The sequence below is a fragment of the Oncorhynchus tshawytscha genome, linkage group LG18 (assembly GCF_018296145.1).
Source record: "Oncorhynchus tshawytscha isolate Ot180627B linkage group LG18, Otsh_v2.0, whole genome shotgun sequence".
Lineage (NCBI taxonomy): Eukaryota > Metazoa > Chordata > Actinopteri > Salmoniformes > Salmonidae > Oncorhynchus > Oncorhynchus tshawytscha.
The window spans coordinates 28,155,993-28,169,050 of NC_056446.1; the positions used below are offsets into that span (position 1 = coordinate 28,155,993).

The 13,058-nt window shown below is 43.3% G+C and overlaps 1 protein-coding gene across 2 annotated transcripts in view; it reads left to right on the plus strand.

The window, feature by feature from the left end:
- LOC112217984 (1-phosphatidylinositol 4,5-bisphosphate phosphodiesterase beta-4-like) overlaps positions 1 to 13,058 on the plus strand; it is a 153,886-nt gene that overhangs the window by 25,923 nt on the left and 114,905 nt on the right. For both annotated transcript variants that reach the window (XM_042300901.1, XM_042300900.1), the window contains exon 3: positions 5,621 to 5,693. The gene's annotated coding sequence lies outside the window, so the exon portion shown is untranslated. The remainder of the gene's footprint in view (positions 1 to 5,620; positions 5,694 to 13,058) is intronic.

The following is a 13,058-nucleotide window of genomic DNA, read 5'->3' on the forward strand; positions in this document are numbered from 1 at the left end:
ACGTACAAACACACACATACGCACACACATACTTAAATATGCACATACACACACACACGCACATACACACAAACGCACATACACATACTCACATACTCACATATGCACATACACACACATACACATACTCACATACTCACATATACACACAAACGCACATACACATACTCACATACTCACATATGCACATACACACACATACACATACTCACATACTCACATATGCACATACACACACATACACACAAACGCACATACACATACTCACATACTCACATATGCACATACACACACATACACATACTCACATACTCACATATGCACATACACACACATACACACAAACGCACATACACATACTCACATACTCACATATGCACATACACACACATACACATACTCACATACTCACATATGCACATACACACACATACACACATACGCACACACATACTTAAATATGCACATACACACACACACGCACATACACACAAACGCACATACACATACTCACATACTCACATATGCACATACTCACATACACGCACATACACACAAACGCACATACACATACTCACATACTCACATATGCACATACTCACATACACGCACATACACACAAACGCACATACTCACATACTCACATATGCACATACACGCACATACACATACTCACATACACGCACATACACACAAACGCACATTCACATACTCACATATGCACATACACAAACACACACACACATACACGCATATACACGCACACACACACAGCACATACACACATACACCATTCACAGCTCCTAAGCACTTCTACATACTATGTATCAGTATGACATCTAGACGAGGTGTGTGTGTGTGTGTGTGTGTGTGTGTGTGTGTGTGTGTGTGTGTGCAAGCAAAACATTTTAGCGGCCCCCATCGTGACAACGAAAAGAAAAAATGTACGTTTGAAAGTTAATTTCCTGCAATTCTACACATTTTGTAATGGGGCGGAGGGAATATTTAGCATTAAAAAAAAACTCATTTCATGCAATTCTACCCGTTTTGCCATGGGGCAGAGAGAAAAATGTTCAGTTTTGCAGCAAAGTTACTGCAATTCTACACAATTTGCCATAGGGTGGAGGCAAATGTCTGCAGTTTTTATATGGTAACTGATGATCCATTTGAAAATAAAAGAGAGCCGCACACTCTAGGAGCTCAGATGCTAAAATTCAACCACCAACGTTTCGACAGCCAAGCTGTCCCCATCAGGGAATATCAATAACTGACGACCACGGTCGGTAATTCCACCATGTTTACTACAAGTTTAGATAGCTGGCCACTAGACTAACTTATGGAAAGGCGACCATCGCTCTCTCCCAGAAGCTTGGCTGGTGTGTAAAACCCGCAATTTCAGACAAACAAAAGGTGCAATGGGGCCGGACTAAAAAAGATGTTGCATAAAACTTCATTATTCGTATAATTTGTAGTTGTTTGTATTTTACCCCCTCGATCTCGTCTCATCACTGCAACTCTCCAACGGGCTCGGGAGAGGCGAAGGTGGAGTCATGCGTCCTCCGAAACATGAGCCGCCTAACCGCGCTCCTTAACACCCACCAGATTAACTCGGTAGCCAGCTGCACCACTGTGTCGGAGGAAACACAGTTCAACGGTCATCTGGGGTCAGCCTGCAGGCACCCGGCCCGCCACAAGGAGTCGCTAGAGCGCGGTGAGCCAAGTAAAGCCCCCCTGGCCAAACCCTCCCATAACCTGGACAACACTGGGACAATTGTGTGCCGTCCTATGGGACTCCCGAACGCAGCCGGTTGTGGCACAGCCCGGGATATGAACCCGGGACCGTAGTATTATTATTTTTAGTTTATCTTTGTATTATTTTTGCTGTCATGGGCTAATTGAGTGAGTGCTGATGCACAACCACATGTATTCTATTATTCTAACTCTCAACAGTAAGTTGAGATGCCGACTGAGCCCCCCCAAAAAAGATAATTACAATAAAACGATGTTTGTTTTATTGGTCTGCAGGCCTACAAAATGGGGCCCCATGCCGCCAGTTGCCCAACCTGTGATGTAGACCATTGTATTGGCGACACCATGATGTACATTACATCCATGATGCTAGATTACAACACTACACAGCCCCATTCACATGCCCCAAAGCCTTACCCCAGCCACTCACCATATACAGTAAGCTCATACTACACCATACAGTGCAATACGTGTGTCTGAGTAGTCTTTTCAATAGTTGTGCCTAGGAAGCATTGTTAATAGTAAGAGAGGCTGATGTCAATGTATCAGCTCTCTCGCCCCATCTCTCGCCCCATCTCGCGCCCCATCTCGCGCCCCATCTCGCGCCCCATCTCTCGCCCCTCTCTGCTCAATGATTACTGATCTGATCTGGCAGTGGAACTAATATGATGCTTGTATTTCTCCTGACCAGGAAAAAATATGTCTCAGGTTAGACCTATAGGCTACAGACTTTTCCTGATCAGGTCATGTGACCAGGAAATACTCTTGACCCTTGTAATACAGAAAGGAGAGAAGGTAATGAAGGGATGAGAGTCTTGAGAGACGGACTAACATCCTTATTATATCAGCTCTTACCCCATCAGTCACTACTCCCCTGCCCTCTTCACCCCATCACTCCTCCACAGTCTATCTTTAGAAGAGCAATATTCAATATGGTGGCCTACTGACCCCTCCATGACCTTCTCAGAACCCCAGCTGTCCTATGGGAGCTGGAGGGTGACGTACGGGGCGGGATATTCCCAGAACCATCCTCCAATAAGAACAAGGCGTTTGTATAAGGTCCCTTCAGAGCCGGCCTTACTGCGGGAGGATGGAAGGACTTGAGAAAAGTGTGTCCCTCTCTCTCCGTCAGTTTTTGAGTAGGAACCAATAGTCCCAGCAGGACGTTGCTGTCAGAACACGTCCTAATGTGACACATTCTGAGATGGAGATTGTCATTATCTGGAGACATGGGCCACTTCTCTCCTTTCTTGACAGACAGGCAGACAGACAGACAGACAACCTCTCCTCACCCCAGACAGACAGACAGACAGACAGACAGACAGACAACCTATCCTCACCCCAGACAGACAGACAGACAGACAGACAGACAGACAGACAGACAGACAGACAGACAGACAGACAGACAGACACACAGACACACAGACACACAGACACACAGACAGAGACTTCAGTCAAGGTAGTTTTATTGCTGTAACCCACAGCTCTATATTTCACAACTGAAGTCTGCAGCTATTTTACCGTCTGTCTGTCTGTGTCTGTCTGTCTGTCTGTACTGCAAGTGTGGCAAAGAGAACAGGAGGAGTGAAATGAATAGGCTGTTTGAAGTGTGAGAGAGAGAGAGAATGAAGGTGAGTGTATGTGCGTTTGCGTGTTGAGCTCACGTGTTGTGCAACCGTGTCTGCCGTTAGTCTCTTATTCCAGCCGACACCGGTTTCCCACGTAGATGTGGATGTGATTGATTTTAAAGCTGTGTCATGCCTGACTGATAATGTAAATCTCCCTCTAGCTACCAGTGTGTGTGTGTACGTGTGTGTGTGTTGGGATTGAGATTACCAACCTCTTATCTGCTAGACTGATCAACAGGAATCTGCTGCCTGCCTGACACTTCACCCCTCTGATGATGTTACCTGGAATAACACTGGCTGGGCCTAAAAATAAACCCACTGTTGTGATTGTGCCTGATGGAGAGAGTTCTCTGTCTGTAGTGAGATTGATGGAGAGAGTTCTCTGTCTGTAGAGAGATTGATGGAGAGAGTTCTCTGTCTGTAGTGAGATTGATGGAGAGAGTTCTCTGTCTGTAGAGAGATTGATGGAGAGAGTTCTCTGTCTGTAGTGAGATTGATGGAGAGAGTTCTCTGTCTGTAGTGAGATTGATGGAGAGAGTTCTCTGTCTGTAGTGAGATTGATGGAGAGTTCTCTGTCTGTAGTGAGATTGATGGAGAGAGTTCTCTGTCTGTAGAGAGATTGATGGAGAGAGTTCTCTGTCTGTAGAGAGAGTGATGGAGAGAGTTCTCTGTCTGTAGAGAGATTGATGGAGAGAGTTCTCTGTCTGTAGTGAGATTGATGGAGAGAGTTCTCTGTCTGTAGAGAGAGTGATGGAGAGAGTTCTCTGTCTGTAGAGAGATTGATGGAGAGAGTTCTCTGTCTGTAGTGAGATTGATGGAGAGAGTTCTCTGTCTGTAGAGAGATTGATGGAGAGAGTTCTCTGTCTGTAGAGAGATTGATGGAGAGAGTTGTCTGTCTGTAGAGAGATTGATGGAGAGAGTTCTCTGTCTGTAGTGAGATTGATGGAGAGAGTTCTCTGTCTGTAGAGAGATTGATGGAGAGAGTTCTCTGTCTGTAGAGAGATTGATGGAGAAAGTTCTCTGTCTGTAGTGAGATTGATGGAGAGAGTTCTCTGTCTGTAGAGAGATTGATGGAGAGAGTTCTCTGTCTGTAGAGAGATTGATGGAGAGAGTTCTCTGTCTGTAGTGAGATTGATGGAGAGAGTTGTCTGTCTGTAGTGAGATTGATGGAGAGAGTTCTCTGTCTGTAGTGAGATTGATGGAGAGAGTTCTCTGTCTGTAGTGAGATTGATGGAGAGAGTTGTCTGTCTGTAGAGAGATTGATGGAGAGAGTTCTCTGTCTGTAGTGAGATTGATGGAGAGAGTTCTCTGTCTGTAGTGAGATTGATGGAGAGATGTCCTGTGAAATGAGAGGAGGAGGAGGAGGATGGAACACTAGAGTTCTAACATGTTTAAGTTGGTGACTTGGCTTAGTCCATTTGATCTAACAGTCTAAATGCTGTCAGAGTTATCACAAAAACAGGGAGCTGATTTTCAATGCCATCTTTTCATAGAAGTCTTTCCATGACACTGATCCCCCCCTTCTTACACTCTCTCTCTAATCCCTCTTTCTCCCCCTCTATCTCACCATCCCCATGGTTTAGTACCATGTTCCCACCAAAACACTCACTGTCTAACATAAATATCAGTCTATTCATGACATGCCTAGATTGCCTGGCGGCTCAACAAACTGCTCTCCAACTAGAGAGGCCTGTGAAAGCCACTCTACTGAGTGGTACAGCTTGACGTGCCACACGGAGCTGTTTTGACGGGCTGTGGAGGAGGCCTGTGACTGGCCTGAGAGTGGCAGAGAGGAGAGATGGAGAGCAGAGGGGAAGAGAGGTGAAGTCAATTGCATACTGTTAAGGTAGAGATGCCCATTGAATAGGAAACAATTAACTCTGGGATGCACTCTCTTCCTCTCTCTCTCACTCGCCCCCCATCCCTCTCTACCCCTGTCGCTCTCTCTCCCTCTGCTAATCGGCAGATGTAGCGCTAGCTGTGTGATTTTCCAGCTCATTTCCAGCAGTCATTCCTGGTTAGGGAACATTTATGACCTTGCAGCTTGTTATTAAAAGTAGATTCTGCAGAAAGGCAGAGGGAGAGGTATGATTAAAATGTTCAGATGCAGTAATGAGTATTTCAGGATGTGTGAACTTAATCTCACTTCAGTGTTTTTCCCCTGGAGGCATTAGAGCCCTCCTCAATAATGAGATGTGTTATTACTGTAACTACTCTCTCTCTCTCTCTCTCTCTCCATACAGACCGTGGTCCAGTGCTGTCCTCAGCCCTCCACTGTGCCGCCTCCTCCCAGTTCAGAGCCCTTCCGTCTGTCCGGTAAGAACTATACTATAGATATAACTATGATATGCTATGCTGTCCTATAATATACTATACTATACCACTACTGTACTTGCTCCTACTATTCTTCACTTGTCAGTTATTACTACAGCTATACTCTACTCACTACTACTCACTACTACTCACTCAGAGCCTAAGATTTTCACTGTACCCTGCAATCACACCTGCAACCTCTGTACATGTGACTATTTAATACTCTGAATCTACTATTACTCGACTACTTAGTCACTACACTACTGCAACTGTACCCACTTACTACTCCAACTGTAGTAGTGTTTTGAGATTAGAAATAAACAGGAGATGTTTCAAGTAAACTTCCATTGTGCTACCAAGAGTTGTTTGTGAACATCTGCAGAAACCCACAGAGGTCAGGTAAACACTCAGTACTTGGTGAAAGGAGAGAAAGACATTGAGAATGGGATGAAATCAAACATGAGGCCTACTGGTGGAAAATCGTTCATTTTGCGTTTGATGCCCAGATATGGAAAAGGAGGAGGGACATCTTCATATATCACTTGATTTATATTAGTCAAACGAGATAAGAAGGAACATTGATTTATTAAACATCCAATCCCGTTGCTCTTTAAATTACGCTAATGTGATAGCAACATGAGAGAATATGGAACATACAAGCATAATTACCTATGCCAGCGGTTCCCAAACTTTTCAGTTTCGCTTTTGAGGACCACCATTTGTGGAGTCACAGAATTTTTTTAACATGAAATATGTTGGCTGTCAAATTTAGTCCATTTTAGCAGTGAATGTATCAAATTAAAGGCCTTGTACTAGAAAACGACCGAAAATCGTCTGGGCCGATATTTCGGTCCAATATTGGCCTTTTCTAGTCTATCGACTATCTCCCTTCTCTATCGGCTTTGCCGATAGTCCCTCTACATAGCAAAACTGCTGCTATGCCAGCCGCCACTTACCGCCTGAGCTACAAGCACTGCACAATGCAGAGGAATGTCTTGCAGGGAAAATCAACATCATTGCCCAGCAGCAAGTTAGCTCATTCTTCAACAGAAAGGTGCAGTATTGAGAAACAGATGAATGGACACAATTACCAAAATCAAACTCCTGTTGCAAATATTAGTTTAGTTTGATTCACTAATAATAAGACGTTGTGTCGTCGTGCCCGGACATGCATGCAATAAGCAAGCTAGCTAGCTAAGCAGATAGCTCTGTGACCTGTTAGCAAAGATTATGGTAATTAACCCATTCATCTGTGGTGTTAGCTAGCAGTATTAGCTACTCTGCTAGCTAGCTGGCTAGATAAACATGGTGCTAAGATATCATATAGGAGCTAATAGCCAACATAGCTAGCTAACATTAGCTGGTTATTATTTTTAACATTAACCATTTTTGGCAATGAGCCTTCTGACTTTCGGTGTAACAACAGAGTTCCTGTAAGGTTAGCTATTTACTGGTGTGGCTGCAGTCGTATCCGTAAATTGACAGGCGATAGTCGAATTACAGTTGAAGTCGGAAGTTTACATACACATTAGCCAAATACATTTAAACTCAGTTTTTCACAATTCCTGACATTTAATCCTAGTAGAAATTCCCTATTTTTTAGGTCAGTTAGGATCACCACTTAATTTTAAGAATGTGAAATGTCAGAATAATAGTAGAGAGAATGCTTTATTTCAGCTTTTATTTCACATTCACGGTGGGTCAGAAGTTAACATACACTCAATTAGTATTTGGTAGCATTGCCTTTAAATTGTTTAACTTGGGTCTAACGTTTCAGGTAGCCTTCCACAAACTTCCCTCAATAAGTTGGGTGAATTTTGGCCCATTCCTCCCGACAGAGCTGGAGTCAGGTTTGTAGGCCTCCATGATCGCACACGCTTTTTCAGTTCTGCCCACAAATGTTCTATAGGATTGAGGTCAGGGCTTTGTGATGGCCACTCCATTACCTTGACTTTGTTGTCCTTAAGCCATTTTGCCACAAATTTGGAATTATGCTTGAGGTCATTTTCCATTTGGAAGACACATTTGTGACCAAGCTTTAACTTTCTGACTGATGTCTTGAGATGTGCACCAGTCCCTCCTGCAGCAAAGCACCCCCACAACATGATGCTGCCACCCCCGTGCTTCACTGTTGGGATGGTGTTCTTCGGCTTGCAAGCTTCCCCTTTTTCCTCAAAACATAACGATGGTCATAATGGCCAAACAGTTCTATTTCTGTTTCATCAGACCAGAGGACATTTCTCCAAAAAGTACAATCTGTGTCCCCATGTGCAGTAGTAGTCTGGCTTTTTTATGGCGGTTTTGGAGCAGTGGCTTCTTCCTTGCCTAGCGGCCTTCCTTGCCTAGCGGCCTTTTATGTCGATATAGGACTCGTTTTACTGTGGATAGAGATACTTTTGTACCGGTTTCCTCCAACATCTTCACAAGGTCCTTTGCTGTTGTTCTGGGATTGATTTGCACTTTTCACACCAAAGTACTTTCTTCTCCAGGAGACAGAACTCGTCTCCTTCCTGAGCGGTATGACGGCTGCGTGGTCCTATGGAGTTTATACTTGTGTACTCTTGTTTGTACAGATGAAGGTGGTACCTTCAGGCATTTGGAAATTGCTCCCAAGGATGAACCAGACTTGTGGAGGTCTACAATGTTTTTTCTGAGGTCTTGGCTGATTTCTTTTGATTTTCCCATGACGTCAAGCAAAGAGGCACTGAGTGTGAATCTAGGCCTTGAAATACATCCACAGGTACACCTCCAATTGACTCAAATTATGTCAATTAGCTTATCAGAAGCTTCTAAAGCCATGACATCATTTTGGGAATTTTCCAAGCTGTTGAAAGGCACAGTCAACTTAGTGTATGTAAACTTCTGACCCACTGGAATTGTGATACAGTGAATCATAAATGAAATAATCTGTCTGTAAACAATTGTTGGAAAAATGACTTGTATAATGCACAAAGTAGATGTCCTAACCGACTTGCCAAAACTATAGTTTTTTAACAAGAAATGTGTGGAGTGGTTGAAAAACGAGTTTTAATAACTCCAACCTAAGTGTATGTAAACTTACCACTTCAACTGTAGATGATTGTCAAAAATGGGAAAGATGGAAGTGTTTTAAAATGCGTAATAAAGGTTAGCAATAGGTTTAGCAACCTAAGAATGATCCTGTAAGTTTGTGGACCAAGAATTCTTCAGATCAGCCTGTCTGAAATCTTCCCGTAGTTTGAGAAGTGAGGACGCACACATTTGTTCAGACAGAATGTGCATTGTCATTTCATATTTTCCTTGTGAGATATTATGCACATTTATGGCATTGTAGCAAATGTTATTGCCATTAAGCTAGTTCTCATAGTAGCAGTAGTGTAAATAGCAGCAAGTCATATAAGCGATGGAGAGAGATGTGAGGAGATGTGATAGGGAGTGGAGTTACAGGCTCGCTCTAATCAAACGTTGCAGTAGGATCAACTTACAACCCACCCATTTATTGATAGATAGCTGAACTAGCCACTTGAGTTGTTTCAAATTTTGTATTGGCAGCTGAGTTGTTTGGAGATGCGTTCTACCACTAACTATCCCGTTTAAGGGAAGACCCAGATGCAGACAGTGTTGAAGTAACAAAAGTTTATTACTATAACAGGGGCAGGCAAAACGGCAGGTCAAGGGCAGGCAGAGGTCATTAATCCAAAACAGAGTCCAAAGGTAGGCAGTCTCAGTGTCAGGACAGGTAGAATGGTCAAAACCGGGAAGACAAGAACAATAGAAAAAGACAGGAGGAAAGGGATAACCTTAGGTAAAAAAACGGTAGGCTTGACGGACAAAACGAACTGGCAACAGACAAACAGATAACACAGGTATAAATACACAGGGGATAATGAGGAGATGGGAGACACCTGGTGGGGGGTGGAGACAAGCACAAAGACAGGTGAAACAGATCAGGGTGTGACACTAACCGGTCCCGTTGATTACTATAAAGGGAAAAAGAACACTTAAACAAATACCTAACGATGCTATAATGTTAGTAAGAGAAGATAAGTTAAATAAGAAGGTGGTGAAATGCAAACTGTGCAAGATGGAATTAACCTACAGTGGCAGTACAGGTGCTGTGCTTAACCATCTGAAAGGGAGGCACCTATGCTTGGGCGGTATATCCTGTATATACCGTATACCGGGATATTTGGAAAAAGACACTGGATGGTTTTTCAATACCGTTAATAACTATTTCTTTGAGTATTTGTAGCTATTTTTGAAGTAAATACCAGCAGTCAACTTGTGCAATAAGTTAGGAGATAAAGAACATTGTGTTCTTCATTTAATCTGTCACATTATGTAGTTTACGGTAGTCCCCAGTCACGTGTCACGTGATGTTTGTTTACAAGCACACAACGACAAGAAACCGGAGCCTTGTGAGACACTCACTGTTGTGTAGCAAGAGCCAGGTAATCTAATTACAGTATGGAATTCACAACTAAATGCTGTGGCGGCAGGGTAGCCTAGTGGTTAGAGTGGTGGAATTGTAACTGAAAGGTTGCAAGTTCAAATCCCCGAGCTGACAAGGTAGAAATCTGTAGTTCTATACCTGAACAGGCAGTTAACCCACTAGGCCGTCATTAAAAATAAGATTTTTTTCTTGACTGACTTGCCTAGTTAAATAAATGTAAAATATCTTATAACTATTAAGTTATCTGTCTAAAATATGCTAAATCCTCTGCAGTTGTGCATTTAGAGGCTAGTTAGCTATCTAGCTAACTGTTTAGCTTCTTTCAAAATCAAGCATTCGCTTGGTAACAGCAGAATCCCCTCCTGGATCAAGAGCCTTGCTGGCTAATATTCATGTTGCTCGTGCAGCAAACTTTGAGTAGCATTTTTGAGTTACTTGTATACTTGTATTGTTTAGGTCAGACACTGTACAGAATGTTTGCAATACACTCATTAGCAGTTAGTTAGCGTTGTCTATGAGGATTCCTCATTACTTGTTAGCATTTTGTTAGCATTTTGTTATTAGTACTTTTTAAAGAAATACATGCAGTCAACTTGTGCACTAGGTAATAGATAATGCAGATTGCGTTCTTCATTTCCCCAATTAGATAATTTTTCATTATGAGGCTTTTTCATTATGAGGCTTTTTCATTATGAGGCTTACCGGGTTTGAGCCAGTCATATGTTTGTTTACAAAGAAGCACAATGAGTACAATGGGAGCTTTGTGAGGTGAGTCCCTCCTGCAGCACAACTTAAGTGAGGTGATGAAGTTATACTTGTTCGAAATTCACTTCTGTTTGCCAGCAAAAACAGTATCTTATAACTATTAAGTTAACTATCTAAGATGTTCCAAATAAATTCTCTCCAGCTGGGTTTTTGCTAACTTGCTAATGTTACAGTGGTTGCTCCACTAAAAGTTTTGCAATTGTGCTGTGGTACTTAGAGGTAATTTGTGGTTTAGTACGGTACCCTGCGTCACCACTTTATTGCTCCAGACCACCACAAGGGGGAGTTAGAGCACTGATTATGTTTTTGGGTCCTACTGTGTCTCTAACTGACAATGAATGGGGTACATAAACCTGAATAGAAACTGATAGTGTACGACTTCAGTATTACTTACTAAAACGATTGTTACACTAAGGTTTTTATTATTATATTTTGTTAGGATTATTTTGCTCTTACCTTAGTACTGTAGCCCCGACCGGGCATGTTAGTTTTTCTTGGAATAGAAACAACATAAAATGAATTAAGCAAGTACCAGTCAAATGTTTGGACACACCTACTCATTCCAGGGTTTTGCTTTATTTTAACATAGTAGAATAATAGTGAAGACATCGCATCTATGACATAACACACATGTAATCGGTTAAGAACAAATTCTTATATACAAGGACAGCCTACTCCTTCCTCCCCGTTGGGGAGTTGAACACCAGTCTCCCACGTGCCTGCATTCTCTAGTACAGCCACTATTGAAGGTGTTACGCAGAGTGGAACAGGGACACTCAAGAGCAGACTCAGATGAGGAGACTGGGATGAAGTAACCAAGGTATTTATTGAAACACAGGGGGAAGATGGAGTGCAGGCCAGGGGAAGCTCGGGCCGGTTGCAGAAAACCAGGTGCTGAGGTTTGAGCGAGAGGGGTTGGGACAGGGTAAGCATGCATCCAAGGGAGCAGTAGAGTGAGGAATCCAGGGCAGAGTAGCAGGATGACAAGATGTGGGACTGGAGACAGGGACCAGAGTCAGAGCGGGCAGAACTGTAGCGGAGAGGAAAACTGTCAGGCAAAGAAAACTGGAACAACGGGATAACAGGCTCTAGATAGTAACAAACGGCTAGAAACGTAGACTGACTGAGCAGAGATTATGATCTGGCAGTGTGGAATTGCCAGGACTGAGTATTTGTAGAGGTATTGATTATGGAACAGGTTGCAGCTGGTGGGGATCTGCTCTGACTCCAGCACACCTGTTTCCGCCCACACAATCACACACATAGAGCGAGAGGGAGAGAGCACTGGGGGAGTGGCGGCAGGTCAAGGAGACACATGATGAGCAGTAGAGGGCGTGGCAGGAGCAGATGTAACAGAAGGCTATCAAATGCTTCTCAAAGATGCCCTCTGGTGGTCAAGCTAGTACTAACTAGCATTAATGGTAAAAGTGGTTCACACTTAAATAACGTGCCATAGAATTCTGCGGCACCATGCAAGCTGCGCCGCAGTATGCTGCAACTTTTAAAGGACCAACCACTGTAGCTAAGTGGCTAAAGTTAGCTTGCAAGATCAAGCTTCTTGGTAACAGCAGCAGAGACAATACCCTCCTTGATTAATATCCCTGGTGCCTAATATTTGTTGTGTGCGTTCTGCAAACAGTGTTTTGAGATGCATAACGCTTACATAACTTTTGAGCTGGGTTGTCTGTCCAAGTAGTAAATGAGCATTTACTTGTTAGCATTCTGATAAGTGATGTTTTTGGGGCTTTTTTTTACTTAAAAAAAAAAAAAATGTGCCCCTTGTGTGCACTACCGGTAATACCGTGTATCCCGGGATGGCACAGGCACGGTATGGAAATCTGGATAGGGCCCAACTCTAGAGGGACCCTGAGACCCAAGTCACCTGCTGGCAGGCCCCCAACAACAGACAGACAGGATCTTCACACGAAAGCAGTGCGATAAGGGACGGAGTGAGAAAATCACAGTGCTGATTACAGACATGATTGTAGTTGATATGCAGCCATTATCAATGGTAGAGGATGTTGGCTTCAATGCCCCAATGGCATATCTAGAACCCGACTACAAGATGCCATGTCGGAAAACCGTGACGGCCCGGATGGAGAAATTGTACAATGATTGTTCTGCAGGTACGAAGCGCGAGCTCTCAAACACCCCATACGTTGCGTTAACAA